This window comes from Drosophila subpulchrella, chromosome 3L (assembly GCF_014743375.2).
Source record: "Drosophila subpulchrella strain 33 F10 #4 breed RU33 chromosome 3L, RU_Dsub_v1.1 Primary Assembly, whole genome shotgun sequence".
In the NCBI taxonomy this organism is placed as follows: domain Eukaryota; kingdom Metazoa; phylum Arthropoda; class Insecta; order Diptera; family Drosophilidae; genus Drosophila; species Drosophila subpulchrella.
In genome coordinates, this window is record NC_050612.1 from 9,983,649 (window position 1) to 10,000,000 (window position 16,352).

Below are 16,352 nucleotides of genomic sequence, written 5' to 3' on the forward strand. Positions count from 1 at the left end.
TGAGCGTGTATGGAGTATCTGGTATATATAGATATATGAATTTATATATATATATATATAAGATGTATCCGCGAGTATCGGTATCTGCGGCTGGATATCTCAACACCAGAACAATGCCACCGCAAGGGGCCGCGTGCCAAAAAATTTTGATGAACTACACACATTATAAATGAGAACGAGGCACCCCCTTTGGATCCCTCTTATTCCCCGGATTTCTGCCTTTTCCTGGAACCTCCATTCTCTCCTCGGCGATTTGTTTGCACTTTTGTTTACACTTTTGGACAACTGAAAAAAAAAAAACGAAAACAAAAATTAAGACGGGGAGCGCGGAGCTTACAATGAAATGATTTAAACAATGTTTTGCCATTTTACGGTTTACACCTGTTTGAGTTCAAACTATAAATATCGAATGCCGTAAATATATCCTCATGGCCATGGTTTCCAATTTGAATTTATTTTCGCCCCACTCGCCATTTTCCTCTCGACTTTTCCGCACACCTCGCGAACTGACCAACATTTCTAGTCGAATTTTCCCCCGAAAATTTTTACGCCACGATTTAATGAGCACTTCGGTTTAGTCGAAGGCAATTCGCGAAAGCAAAGGCGCCAGTTTTGTGCTAAATGTTATTTCAAATATTTTCCCAGCTACGTTTGGAAAATTTCTAATTGGATTCTGGATCGAGGGAAATGTTTAAATAAGTTGTAGCATGGAGAATGTATTTGGAAAGGGTTGATAACAAAGAATGCTTGGCTGAAGAACTCTTTTCTAAATAAATTAACTAAATATAAAGATAATAATAAATATCAAAAGTAATTAAGAAATTTAAATATGTGGTTGATCTGTTTATATTTTCCAAATAAATTGAAATACAGTTAAAATAAATTGTAAGATTGAGTACTTTGTTACTCGAACTTACTTTAATTTCAGATCGTGGCTTAAATTATAATACTACGAACATAGATCTCAAGTTAAGTTTATTTTTAAGTCAATAACTATTTGATAGCCCTGTTTACAATGATTTTCCCAATGGATATGGAAGTTTTTCCAAAAGAGATCTAACCAGCTCATTGGCCCGGCCAAACATGAATATATTCATTTCGCATAAATCTTGTTTTATATCTGGATGTGCTTCAATAAAAATCACACACATGGCATTGCATTTCCAATGAGCGGACAACGGAACCGCCGGACAAGCGGACGAGCGGACATACGGACAAACGGACTTACGGACAGGGGGACGGACGAGCGGACTAGTCCAACATGAACTAAACACATTGGATCTGATGGGGCTGGGGATGGGATGGCTGTGGATGTGTGGATGTGTGGATATGGCGGTGGCCCCCAGTCAAAGTTGCATATTCAAACGGCGGACACGGGCCAGGCCATACATTTAGTATTTAGTATTTAGCATACGACAGCGGCAATAGCACGGCGGCAACAGCAACAACACAGCAGCAACATCAACATGGGGCAGTGCGTTGTCGTCGCTTTGGTTTCCACTATATCTTGGTGCGGGTGCCGCGATTGATGATGATGGTACAGCCTACAGCCAGCACATCAGGGAGGAAGTGCTCTTCCGGTCTTGTAAATGAAAATATGTATTTTTCTGCCGCCGCCGCCGCCGCCGCCGCCTCGGTCGCTGTTGTTTTTCCTCTGTTTTTTATTTTATTTAATTTTATTTTATGAATAGATTGCGTTACGCATACAGAAATAGGCAAGCGACGACGCCGAGTGCCTGTGAATGAGCCCAACAGCGGATGGGATGGAATGGTATGGTATGGTATGAGATTGGATGGGATATGGGATGGCTATACGGCTATATGGCATGGATCGCTGGATGAATGACTGACTGACTGGATGGATATGAGTGGTTGGGCTGTGTGTGTGTGGCCCTCGCATGGATCGCTCAGGCTTAATGCTCTTTGGGGGTTTTATGTTTATCCAAATAAGCAGCGGCATTGTATAAAGTAATAGCCCGGCGACTATGGCCCGATGTTGTGGGGTGCTAATAAATAAATCGCATTTGATGTGCATGTGCTTATGCGATAACTACTGTGCAAGGCAGCAATGCGGCTTACACCTCCCCGGAGTCGCGTATTTTGCCATTGGGTGTAGCTCTATTCAAATATTAATGGCTTAAGTTGAGTAAGCCAGTGGCTTTTGATTAATGGTTATTTAAATTAATCCATGCAGCTACACAGAAACGGCACCTAGAGATATTAATTGAGCTAATAACTTTTAATGGTACAATGGAAAAGATAAACCAACACTTAAATAATTAGTTCTTATTATATTATTAGATTAAGAACAATACAAAATCCGATTATAATATATGTAAGCTTTTTTAAGGAAGTTATATATTAGAATCGCTTAGTATTATATTCCATCCTATTTAAATTGAATCTCCAAATGTCTGATATGATATTTACCATAAAAACATGACCTATAAACGAACAATGCCTAAAGATATCTTTAGGTTCCCCCTTTTGGATAATGGTGCCCTCACAATGAAATAAACTTTTCTAGCCGAACCTCTCATCCCCCTTTTCAGTTCAAGTGTAGCCCATAGTGCACTCTTGGAGTTCCTCTTCAAAAATCCAAGCCCAGTAATTTGATATTCAGTGAGCAACTGCGCCACAACAACAACAATAAACAACAACAACGCCTATTGTGAATGGGCTGCGTACAATTTTTATTCAACATTTACATTCCCATTTGCATTGATTGTGCATGACTCTATGTAATTTTAATCACAACACTCGCACTCGCAGTCGCACTGTAAAAGGGATTTCCTGTTATGAATATTCCATCAACATAATTATTACATACGACTTGGAATTAACTTTGGACATGGGCTTTCGGAGAGCCGTCCGTATATGCAATCATTTCCGCTCGTCCGCTTCTTTTTTTTTTTTTTTTGGTATTTTTATACGGCTTTGCAGTTAACAGTTAATTAAGTTGATATTCATGGAGAGGAATGAAAATGGAAAAAATTCGGAGAAGTGAGTGTACCCAACGTTGACTTACAAATTGACCCCTTGACCATAAACCATCATACATAAAAAAAGAAAAAAAAAAGAAAACAGCGGCTCGGGGGAGGTGTAATCTTCTCGTTCCCATTCAAAAGATCGTGAGTCAGATCAGTAAGGAATTTTTACTGTCGATTTGATTAATTAATTAAAGCGCAACCCTTTTCGAGTGTCGGCGCATTGGCACTTTTCAAAAACGATGTCATTAAATTTTTTCACAAACTTCCGCGACCTTTGACGCCGAACTTGAGCGATGATTAAGCCAATCAGCTTGGCGAAAAAGAAAGGAAATGAAAATATGAGTCAGTCCCAAGGCATGATCATCGCCATGGGTTGGGGTCCCTAACAAGCAGGGCTCGTTTAATGACCTTAAAGGACGTACGAGGAAAAGTTCTGGCCAGATTTCTCTGGAAAACGCAAAGCAGACGCAGACAGAAAAAAAAACGCAACGAAAAACGCAAGAAACCCAAACAAAAACAGAGCCCAGCGCATAATAATAAGTGCAGCCACGCCTCCTTTTGGGGGCTTTGAGGGGCTGCTAGGGGGCGGGGGATCAGGGATCGGGGCAACTATTAGCCATAATGTTTCTGGGGCCGTGAAGGCCTCTCGCAGGAGGCTGCGATCGCTGACGAGCCGCAGACTCGGAGTCACAATCTGCAGAGGAGAATTGCAAACGGAGCTACAACAAGCACTGCGAAAAAAATCGTCACTTATGTTAAAACCATTTTTAAGAACTTCATACCTTCTATATGTTGCTAAAAACATGAGTTAGAAATAAAAAATTAATAATATTTTTAAAATCCTTAAAATTTTAGAAAAATACACATTACCATCTTAGTTTCCAGAAAAAATTGAAAAATATAAGCCTTCAATAACATAGAAAAAAGTTGACCAACCTTATAAAGGTAGAAATATAATTTTAATTTCTTCCAAACATTGTAACATTTTCAAACTGGTTATGATTTTAATTATTGGTTAAAGTACTAAGACAAGTTTTAAAAATTATTTTCTTAATTCCAAAAGAAGCATATTAATACTAAGGATTAAGGTTCCTTTAAATAAAAATTGCTATATAAAAAAAATCTACAATGTAGGCTTAGAAAATGTATAATTACTTTTAGTATCTTAACTACAAAAAATCTTTTTTTTAATCCAATTTTGTAATTTTATTATTTGCATTAGGTGCTTGAAATTTTTCTGAGTGCACGATCGTGTTGTGGATGGAGGCTGCGGATGGATGGAGGAGCGGAGGGAGAACTTTAGCCAGCATGCGGCTACTGTGCAGCACCACTCAGTGAGCTGGGATCTGGGTTCTGCGATTTGGGAGGCGGCCGGAGGGGGGGGCTTGGGGCTGCTTGGGATCTGGGGAGGGGGCCCGGGGGATAAACAATCGGCGGACCAGTTTGCCACGCTGCAGTTAAGCCGCACGCACTAAAACCGAGCCAAAGACCAAGACGACGGACCTCGAGGAGAAGGCTTTTGTATTTGGTTTATTTGTCTGGTTTTTTGTGTACAGGTTTTCTTTTATTCATTATTTTTTTACCAGCGTCATCGTCCATACACACACACACAAACACACTGGCGCACTCGAACCTGTAGCTCGGCTACCGTGCTACGCTTTATGTGGCCTACACTGGTCGAAAATCCGCAGCGGGTTTTCCTTTGTCCGCCTGCCCGTTGCGCACGCGCTCTCAAAAGCCAGGCAGCCCCGAAATTCGTTTGAATTATTTTCGAATCAAAATCGTATAATAAAGAAATCCGACGTCGTATCTGTATGCGCGAAAAAAAAATAAATAAGAAAAGCTTTGAGTGCTTTGGGGCATTTATTATGGAGCTGTCCCAGTCGAATCGCTGCCTCTGTCGATTTATTATTTTTCTTTTTTTTTATCTCCGAAAATAAACAAAACTTCAGGGCACATTCAACGCCGGCTGGGTCGGGCTTTTCGACTGCTACCGTTTGCAAAATACTCTTGAAGGCGGTATTAATATAATATTATTTAGATGTTTAGATTGAACTAGAACTATAGAAGAAATTATTTCCAAAAGTTGGAATGGAATGGAATTTTGAATATAAACCCTAGACTGTTATATATTTCAAATAAATAATCACTTAAAGTTATGATATTTTACTGTGGTAAAAACAATGTCTATAAGAGTTCTTCTCAAGGAAGCTAAAGGGAACGCAAAGATTCGGTGCTGACGTTTCTTCGATTTTCGTTGGGTTATTTATTTTTTATATGCTGCATTTTCAAACGCGCCTCGTTAGCGAGATCTCGCGCCGGCCACGGGCCAAAGTCTCAACTGGGTCTGGTCTCTGGTCTCCGGTCTTTGGGACTGGGATTGGGATTCGGATTCGGAATGGGATTGGGTCTGGGCCGGGTCTCTCGATGGGTGCGCAGCCACATGCATATTTGATATCTTATTAACACCCCACAGCTGAAAAGGTGAAGCGCACCACTGCGAACAGAACCTAAACACAAAATAAAGAAAAACATGTCGATGTCATCTCGGGGTGTCATACTTGGAATAGTTGGAAGGTGATGGGTTTCGCTGGGTTTGCGAGTAGGTAGATTCGGAAGAGAGAAGGCACTTGGGAGCGGTTCGAAAATGTGTCACACCGATATTATAAACTATTTAAAACTGATAATATTGTATTTGTTATAGTCTTTTGTTTCCTTTAAATATATTATACTTATTACCACTCTTCATATTATTATTACTATTTCATTAAATCAAATAAGTGAACCATCGTCGTTACAATGAAATAGTGAGATCTATTAATTCTCAACTTTCACCGGTAGAATTCGAGCATAATCCGCTTGGTCAACCAACATTACCATCGACTCATCGCCAGCATCTTCATTTCCCTCATTGAAACCCAGCATTAAAATACAATGTTTTTAATGCTATTTATTTATGTGGATTTTTGTGGACGTTTTCCCTAAATTTTTCTGTACACAACCGCGGGGCCAGAGCGTTGAAAAGCGAGCCAAGCAACAAGAACAACCAAAACAAACCGTATCTCTGCGGCAGTCGCTAACAATTTGTGCAAACATCGGGGAACATTTCAGTATTCAGTATTTCAGTATTCCAGGGGCGGAGCAGGCGGTTTGTGGACTGATGAGGACGGATCTCCAGGCCAGGGGAAATGGAAATGCCAACAGAAACCGCATACCGTCTACAATTATTTGTCCAGAGATTACTTTGCTTAAATACGATTCATGTGTGTGGATGTGGATATGCTGGGCCATAGGCATATCATCTATGCTAGATGTGAAGTACCTCATGGATGGAGAATATTCCCCATCATGTGTTTGGCATGACCTTGTGAAGGATGTGACCAAGAATGCGAGCCACGACCAAAAACGAGAAAAAATAAAGCCGAAGAAACCGGGCAGAAGAAACCTCACGTCAGCCAAATAAAGCAAACACAACTGGAGACTCAGTCAAGAAAGTGGAGGATGGAGTTTGGAGTATGGATGGTGGAGTGTGGAGTGCAGAGAATGGAGTGGGTTTCCAGAGGGGAAGATTGCAGAGAAGCTCTTAAGAATGGGCGAAACAGCATTAAAAAAGAAAGCCAGCGAAACGGCTTAAAAGCCAACTTAAGAGTCTCGGCAGCTCGAGAGCGCCGTTTCCGCTCAAAAACGCCAAGTCTTCGTCTTCGGCCTTATAATAATGATCATGGCCATGATCATGATCATCTTCTACACAAGACGGGCAGCCGCATAAACTGCCAACGCCATTTAAGTCATAATTTAAGCCACATTCCAGACGCGATCCTTCAGCGATTGCATTGCGTGCCCGTTCTCGTGAAAGAAACCGAAAGATACATTCATAAATTCGCATCGAGGATCGCTTTCGGTTGGCGTGTTCATGGCGTATTTCTTATGGACGCGATGCTTCCTTCGACTTTTCAATTTGCCCCTACACTAGGCAACAAATTAATGATTTTTGTTAATTGTTTTTGAGCAGTGTCCCCATATTCCTTGCCTTTTTGTCGATATCCCCTTTTTATAGTATATTGCCGGATGGCTAGCTGTCGCCGCATATTATTTGGCGCATTAACAAGTCTCGAATTTCGCCTGGCGTTGAGTTATGAGCAACTGCCCTAGTCCCACTCCATTCCACTCCAACCCCCCCCTCTGGCTTTTCTCTCTTTCTCTGGCGGAGTTCTCCAGACATCTCGTCATTCCCACGCATCTGGGCACGTACGAGAATCTCAAGTGGAGTAGGAGTAGCCGGAGATGGAGATGCAGCTGGAGGAGGAGGACGTCGAACAGCAACAGAGACAGGAAAACTGGGCACTAAAAGAAATAATCCAAAGATTTAAGCAAGTCTATAAAGTATTATGATGGATTCAGAATAGTAAAAATTTATCTATATTGCTCGAAAAGACGATCTCAAAAACTTTAAAAAGTAAAAGAAAAATGTATAGCTCTAAAATGTATCTTAAGGTTTTTAGAAAACAAAGAAAGTTTGGGCCCATGACACTTCTTAGTTCCAAGATGTAAATGTTCTTTGTTAACCATAGAATTGGAATTGCGATTCTAAACTTTATATATGTTTACAAAGATGTTTTCACCATGATATTGTACATTTATTTTCCAGGTTATCTGGATCTTCCGTAAATATCATTAAAGCTTTATATAGGGCTTATAGAATAGCCCTACATTCGCTCCGGTTTCCCTCAGTGTAGGAAACAAATGTCAGGCCCAAACTCAGGCCCAGATCGGGACTCATGCCCATGGGTTGCTTGTGTTACAAGTGTCGGCCCACAATGAGGGATTCTTTTTAAAACTAGGGGGAGGGGAAGCCGAAACATCCGTTAAGCGTTCGTTAAGTGTGCGCATGCGTGGAGCTCTTTTGTCGATTCCACCGAACCAGGGATGGGATCGGATCAGATCGGCTCAGATGGGATGGGAGTAGTACCACATATAGCGTATTGCATATGCCGGGGCATATCCTGGAGGGCTTATAAGGCGGGCACTTGAACCGAGCCGAGGAGAACAGGAAACATGCCTAGTTACCAGTGGGCGTCGAGTTTTGGAGGGGGAAGACAAGTGCCAGTGCTTCCATACCCATCGCCATCTCCATCTCCATCTCTTTCCCTGTAATTAATTAAAGAACCGTCATCCGATGTAGGCGTCGTTTTTGGCTACCTCCTCCTCTTCCACCGACGGAGAATTGAGCCCCCTCCATAGGCATATAAAGCTTAATTAAAGCAAATTAAAGTGATTGCCATTTAGTTTGAGGTTAATTGCATTAAATGCGAAACGTAAAGTCGAGCACGCATCTCTCAGCTCGTTCTCTCATTTCTCCATCTCCATTCTCCACAGGGGGAGAATCGAATCTCATCTCTGGTTCTTCTGGCGGTTCTGTTCCGATCTTGAGGGGCCCAAGTCTCCCCGGTCTGCTCCATATGCGAATTGTGTCGTGAGACTTGCAGCAACTTTGACCCCCTTCGATGGCCAAGTGATTCAATATTGCACGCATCATTTGGTTACGGGTGATTGGGTCTGGAAACTCCTGGGAAAATTGGACGGACATGGATAAGGACTTGGGGATTATTTTCATCTTAAATGATATCTACAAATTACTGCAATTTAAAAACACGATCTTTTTTTTAGAGAATTTTAAAATAAATCTATTTAGGGGGTTCTTGAGATGCACTCCATATACATATATCTTCCAATATTCCTGCCTCAATTGCCCTGCTCCAAATAGCCATCGCCGGAGAACTCACAACACTTGCCCCCAAATCTAATTGCAGTTTGCATGTTTGCCGGCACTTTCGGTCCGCTAGACCTCGTCTCTACCCCCGATTTGCCCACTTTGGGAACTTATGCACATCTTGTCGGCACATAAATTCTCATTACAAGTGGGAACGATGACGATGACAACGACTTGGCCTATGGCACTGAACTTTTGTGCTTAATTTTTTCGATATGCAATAAATTGAGAATGGCCAAAGGGGATGGGTTGGGACTTTTCCAGGGGATGTCGATCGGGGTTGGGGTTTTCCATCAGTTGACCTGTGTACCTGTAGGTGTGGTTACAAAGAATATATCTTAAGTTATGTGGGTTCGGTTGAAGTCACCCCATACCTAAACCAAATTGTGTTATTTATTCCTTTTATAAGGAGTTCCATGAGTTATTATAGTGTACATTTTAAGAACAATTTAAGATTTGTAGAAACCGTTCTTGATTTACGGATAAAGGTATACAATCGATGGAGTCTCATTTGTGATATCAAACAGTCTTAACCGAAAGTCTTACATATAATATGCATTTCCCCCGAAGAAAATAATCCATAAATTAGTGCTGCAACTTTTTTTTTGGATGGGCTTAAAACCTGTGGACAATTTCCAAGGGCTGTGGATATATTAGTTAAACAGGATGGAGAAGGAAGTCCAAGCAGCATCACTACTCTGCTGGCCGGATGAGCATTAATTGCGTTGATTGTCATCGCTGGTTGTTGATGTTGCTGCTGTGCTGTTGCTGTTGCTGTTGCTGTTGCCGTTGATGTTGCTGTTGTCGCTCTGCGTGCAATTGTTGCAAAAAGCTGCGGGCTGCGAATTGCGAATTGCAGTCGGTTCATTGGACTGGCGCAGTCAACTTGCAACTTGCAACGTCAGTCGCATGCGCCGATGTCTAGGTAAAAGTTCTATGTTGCTGTTGGTGTTGCTGATGTTGCTGCTGCTGCTGCTGTTGTTGCTGCTGTTGTTGTTGTTGTTGTTGCTGTTGTTTTGCTTTTTAGACACAATTTCCGGGTCATTGACTTGAAGCATTTCTTCATTGAATTGCGTATGTGACTGCAACTGTGTGTGTTAGTACCTCTTTCTCAGTGTGTGCGTGCGTGTGTGTGTGTGTGTGTGCAGCAACACGATCAATAAACGAGACAAGCAGAAACAACAACAACACCAACGATCACTACAACAACAACAACAGGGAAATACACCAACAAATACACCAACAACCATACTAAACGACAACAACAACATAAAGAACTACACCAGCAACAACAAAAACAACACCAACAACAACAACAACACACAAAATCAACAACAACATACACGCACAACGACGACGACGAGTTAGAAGAATTACGATAAAAAAACAGAGACGAAGCAACCCAAGAACTTTTATATTACCGGGGAGTTCTTCCAGAAAGTGCACAGAAAGAAAAAGCTATCAAGGTGTCCTCAATCAATTGTTATGTTTTTTTTATAATATTTTAGACAGGAAATGCCCAAGGACTTGGTATCAAACATTTAAACATTAAAATAAGAACCCCTTTCATTATTATTGATTTAACTTAATTTACTTGTTAGCTTAGCAAATATTAACTATGGATTCGAAAGTATACTAAACAAAAATATATTTTTGAACAAGCCAATCGACCTGAGTTTCTTTCTGTGTAGAAGGGGGGGAAAGTGTTGAAGAAAGAGGCGGGGCGGTGGGCGGTGAAGGGGTGTTGTTGTTCTGTTTACCACTTTGCCTCGCTTTTTGTTGGAGGACGAATGCCGTGTGCAGTGCAATAGCAGAAAAACACAACAACAAACAAAACAGAGGAAGAGCAACCAAAAGCAACAACAGCTCAACGTGCACAGTGAAAGAAAAAGGCCAAAGAAAACGATGACGACAACAAGAAGAAGAGAGGAGAAAGGACCATCCGAGTACTTATTAAATGTGCATATTTATTTATTTTCATTTTTCTGTGAAGATGTATTAAGAATAATGAAGAATTCCATTAACTTAAATATTTTGTAATCCGATATATTTAAGTAGTTTAATAAAACCCGAATAAAAAGGATTTAAATTATATTATAACCACTTTTTTAAGTGCAGAATAACATTTTGTTGACATGATTTGTGATTTGTATATAACGAATATACCCCATGACCCTTTCTGCCGGTTTTTCTAGGGTATGCAAACAACAACAAACACAAGAGCAGCGACTGCAGATAAAACCATGCAACCGGCAAGGTAACAGCCGCAGAACCGAACGAAAACCTCTGCTGGCCACCTGCCCCTGCCCCGGCCCCTCGCCTTTACCCCGCCCCCTGATCACCGCACCCCACTCCTTTCCCCTCCCCCCCCCTCTCAAGCAGGTAACCTGATCGCCACAAAACAGAAGAAACAGAACGGAGAACGAGAAGAGAAGCCGGAGCCAGCATATCAGGAGACGCAGTCTCTTCTTGGGGTACACTGAAAAGAAATGGGATCTCTGTTTAAATACATTTGCATTAAAAAATATTTGTGCGATAATAAATAATTTTATATTTTTCAACGGAAGAAAGCATTGGTATTTTGTATAATTTTAACATTGAAATTTTATATTATGCCCTAATTTTCTCTAAATTAAATTTTAAAATACAACCCTTCTGATTTCAAAAAAATATATTGTACTGCTCTAATTTTCTTAAAATTAAATTTTAAAATACATCCCTTCTGATTTCAAAATACAAATTATTTTGCTTTATGAACAACAAGATATGTGCAAAATTAACTTTGCGTAAAATCCGTTTTTAAAAGGAATCGTCTAAAACTCAATATTTATTTAAAAAAATAAATAATATTTTGGAGATTTCTAGCACTGTCATCAGAGTTTTTTCCAGTGCACCTGCTTATGTGTTTGTGGGTTTGTGGAAATCAAGTGTAGCAAGGCAAAGCAGTGGAAAGGAAAGGAAAGGAAAGGTGGAGGCCAAAGAATAAGAGCAGCGGGCTCAAAGAAAACGAGAAGCAGAAGAGGAAGAGGAAGAAGCTGAGGAAAGCGAGGAGCGACGCGTCACGGAAAACTCGTTAATGCAGGCGAAGATTTCACTTGGACTCCAGACCCACCTCACCCATACACACACAGAGCCACATGTGCCCCTCGGTGTGTTGGTGTGCGTTTAACGCATTTTAATCAGCGTGTCGCATAATTACCGGATGCTGTTCAGTGGAACAGGGGCGGGGTTTTTAAGAGGGGCCAGGGGCAGCCGACAAGTGCCCCCCTCTCAGTGCAGATGCCAAAAAAAAATACAGAGGGGGTAGGGGGGGGGGGGGGGGGTCCGTGTGCCATGTGGCAAGGGGGCTGCCATGGGTTAAGCCGAGCCAAGGGGGAATATTCAAAATCATAACAGAAAATGATGGATGAATTGTCGCGCTGCTTGGCTCCAATAAAAATAACTTTAAATACGGTGCACTTTTCCGAAAGGGGGAGATCGGCCAAATTAAAACGATGCCAGCACGTCGTCGCCCCCTACAAATCAACGCACACAAAACATACACAGGGAGAAATATTGACTTAAATTAAATGTGATTTTAATTAGGCATAAAAAAAAAAAGTTCTTAAAGTTATGTTATTTAGAGAGACCAATATTCAGTACCCTCTTTTTTTGAGGAACTAATGAATAATTGAATAATGATATTCTACTGAGAAGTAATTTTCAAATATTTTGGGAACCAATAAAAAATAAAATAGTTCTTAAAGTTATGTTATTTAGAGAGACCAATATTCAGTAACCTCTTTTTTTGAAGATCTAATGAATAATTGAATAATGATATTCTACGGAGAAATAATTTTTAAGTATTTTGGGAACCAATAACTTTTTTAATATATTGCGGTTATCATATTTCTAGAACTTGAAAAGCTTCAGAACATTTGCTGGAAAATAGTATCAAGTGTAAGGTAGAAAACATTTCAGAAATATACCTTTTAAAATTTTTAAGGAAATGTTCTATACAAAACTAACTGATTTATGTTTTATTGTTTCCGGAGGATTTTGAAAATTCGAAATTTTATCCTCAAAATCTCAGCATTTCTTCCAGTGCCCCCAGAAAATGATTCTAGTGATCTTCGGTCGAGTCTGCAGTGAAAGTTGCTCGCGACTGCGGCGGCAACAGCAACAACAGCACGGCAGCAACATCAGCGGCAACAGCAACGGCAACAACGGCAGCAACAACAACAACCGCCGACAACATCTCTGTCTGAATTCGAAGTATTGAAAATATTAATAGAACAAACTTGTTTTGACGGAAATGCACTTTACTTTATTTATCATAGTCCGTCAGTTTGGGATTGGGATTCGGATTCGGATCGGGAATGAATGAAGCAACATGTGGAGCGGCGGCAGCATCTTCTTCCTCTCTATTTATGCAGATAGATGGGCGGAAAAGATAAAGTATCTCGGGTGGCGTACAACACACAGTTGCAGTTGCAAATTGCGCTGGGATCATCGGGAGGGAATCTTTTGGCCATGTTGCAATGTTGCTTCTGGGATGGGATTGGGTCTACAATTTTGGGATGGGGTTTGACAGGTGTGGAGTCTGGCAGTTCAAAGAGTGGAAAAATCGAAATGTTTTAAAGAAACTCTCTGGATTTTAGGTAAACAGGGTCTGGAGTGCCAGTTTTGATGTTATTTGGAGAACCTAAAATAAAATATTATTTGTTATAGCATTGGCAAAGACTACAACGTCTATGTCTGCCTACAGAAACCCATAATAATATTGTTTTTTTTATTTTAATAGCTTAAAATTGCATGCCCCTAGAACACTTAGATTTAAGCACCGCAAGCACTTGACATCATCCAACATGCGAGTTAAGATTTTTGGCTAAGCTCCCCTTCCGGCGACCAACAAAAAACCCATCTGAAGCTTGTCAAGGTTTATTACATTGTAACCACAGAAATCGCTTTGGCTTCAGCTTCAAGCGGCTGTCATGGAATATTAGAAATGCCAGGCAGCAGCAGCAACATCATAGCAGCAACACTGGCAACAGCAACACTAGCAACAGCAACACCAGCAAGCAGCAACTACAAGGGGTTGAGTGTGGCCCATAGACAAAGTTCAACTAAGGTTGAAACCATTTGTCGGATTAAATACGCGCTGCGGTAATTATGTGCTTCAAGCAGCAACAGCAGCAACAACTACACGCGAGCAACATAGACAACATGGCAAACATGTTGAGAATGCGACTCCAAAAGCCCCGAAAGCCGAAACAAGTTTCCAACTTCAGCTTTAGCTGGGGCTTTATAGCCGAAGCTATAGCTTCATAGTCTCTATAGCTCTGTAGCTCCATAGCTCCATAGATCTATGGGGTACTCGACAACAACAACAACAACAACAACAATTACGGCAGCAACATCGAGGAACGATAAGGCTGGCAAAGTGTCAAATGAATTTGTCAGATCGGAGGGGGCGACTGGGTCTCGAACCCGAACTCTCCGGACATGTACAGCACTTGGGCCATAAAAACAAATTTAATTGTTCAGCAAGAAGGAAGAGAGGGGGGGGGGGGGTAGGGCTTCCATCGGAAGGCCAAGGAAATCACGTGCGATCCGCGTCCATATCACAGGTGCTTCCGTTCCCTTTTGGAGACGGAGACCCAGTAAAAACCAGAAAACAGCTCGCAGCGGATGTGAGTATTTGTTGTGATTTTTGCACCTGTTGCACCTCGGCAGCAGTCAAGGAGTAAACATTAAGGCGCACAGGAAAAAATTGATAAGTAATCCCCGAAAAAATGGGAAATAACGTAAAGATGATCATGCTATTATATTAAGAAAAGACTGTCTTTAGCACCAATTAAAAAAAGTCTTACATCCAAAAAATATCAACATATACTTAATGTTTCTAAGAACGTGCTTTTCTTACACCTAAAACAATGGTGTTTTATATTTCCTAATAAATAAAAACGATTTTTTGAACAAGCTTATTCCTTTAGGATCTTTTTATCAATTTTGTCAATTAAATAAAGATATAAAATTAAATATTTTTTTTCCTGTGCAGGGACAAAAGGAGCAACAAGCGATGCATACAAATACAAAACCACAAGCGACTTCCGCCGCCGCAGGATCTGAGAACCTGAGAGCTGGAGGATCTCGAACCTGTTCCCATTCCATTCCATCGGATGCAAGATGCCATTGCCAGGCCCATCCATTCGATTCCCCGAAAGCTGCCGTGAGTTGGCATTTTTTCCGCGATTTTCGACGCTGTGTGTGCAGTTTTCGGTTTCAGCGAATTCATAATGATTTCATTGATCTGTCATTCAAGAGCTGCGGCACTCAGCTTCCAGCATGTCTGCATGCGAATCTTGCACCGCCTATGAAACTATGGTCATGTGTGCAAGGAGCTATGCCTGTGTGTTTGTACACTGGCCTGCTGATACGGACACTGATAGCTTATCAACGCCGTTTCCTTGCTCATTAGGGCAGCTCCGCTGGCAATCGTATCAGTGATTCTCCTCCGGCAATCCGAGAGATTCACCTTCAGCCAGTGACAGTGCGACTAGTGACAGCCAGATGGGCGGATGCCCGGATGGACAGGAGGAGCTCCTGGAGAAGCCCCCATGGCCACTCCATTTGGCCACATCACCCATCGGGAAACGCCTAAAAGGCTCAGGGATTTGCGGATATTTAACCATTCCTACATTCCGCCAAAGGACTTAAGGATCTATTTGGAAAGGATTCCCAAAAATGAAGTTCAATTAACGATTCCCAATTTATAGAAATTTATTAATATTTTATTGCCAGTATGATATACAAAATATAATATATTTTATGCTTATCTGTCCACTTGTCTTTCAGAATTTTAAATACGGATTATATATAAAGAGGTGTCAATAAAAATACTTTAAAATGTTTCAAAAATTAGCCAGCCATTTGAAAATCCCAATGGTATCCTACTAATTAGCGAGCGATCACTGTATGCACATGCCGTTCAGAGATATCGCAAAACTGATCGAAAGTTGATTCATTGCGTGCAATGAATGAGAGAATCTTCAAAGGAATTCGCCCGAAAGGCGATATCGATACGGCATGGAAAAGCGGGGGAGGTTGAGGTAAGGGAAATGGAAATGGAAATGCCGGCGTGCATAATAATAGTTTATTCGGAAATCTAATGATCAATGGGAGATAGCGATGGCTGCCCGTGGCCAGTGCATTTCATTTCCCATTGGGTCGGCAGCGCTCCCTTATCAACTTCATTCATTAGAGCAACTGTCAGTCTGAGCAGCCCCGAAATGGCCAGGGAGATGGGATGGTATGGGGGTTCTCCTTGGGAGGGAGTTACTCGAATTGGCAGAATTGCATTGCACGCAATCAGCTCGCTCGTTAAATATAGCACACTTCAATCAGAGGCAGTGCATCTTGCGACTCTTTCTGCCGGCGAGTATTCGAGTTCGAGTTCAGTGCTGTTGCTTCATTCATTCGCTACACGGAGAAAAAAACTTAGTTCCAGGAGATGATATTATAATAAATAATTTAAATTATAATATAAGTCCTAATAGTTCCAGAAGATGATATTATAATAAATAATCTAAATTATAATATAAGTCCTAATA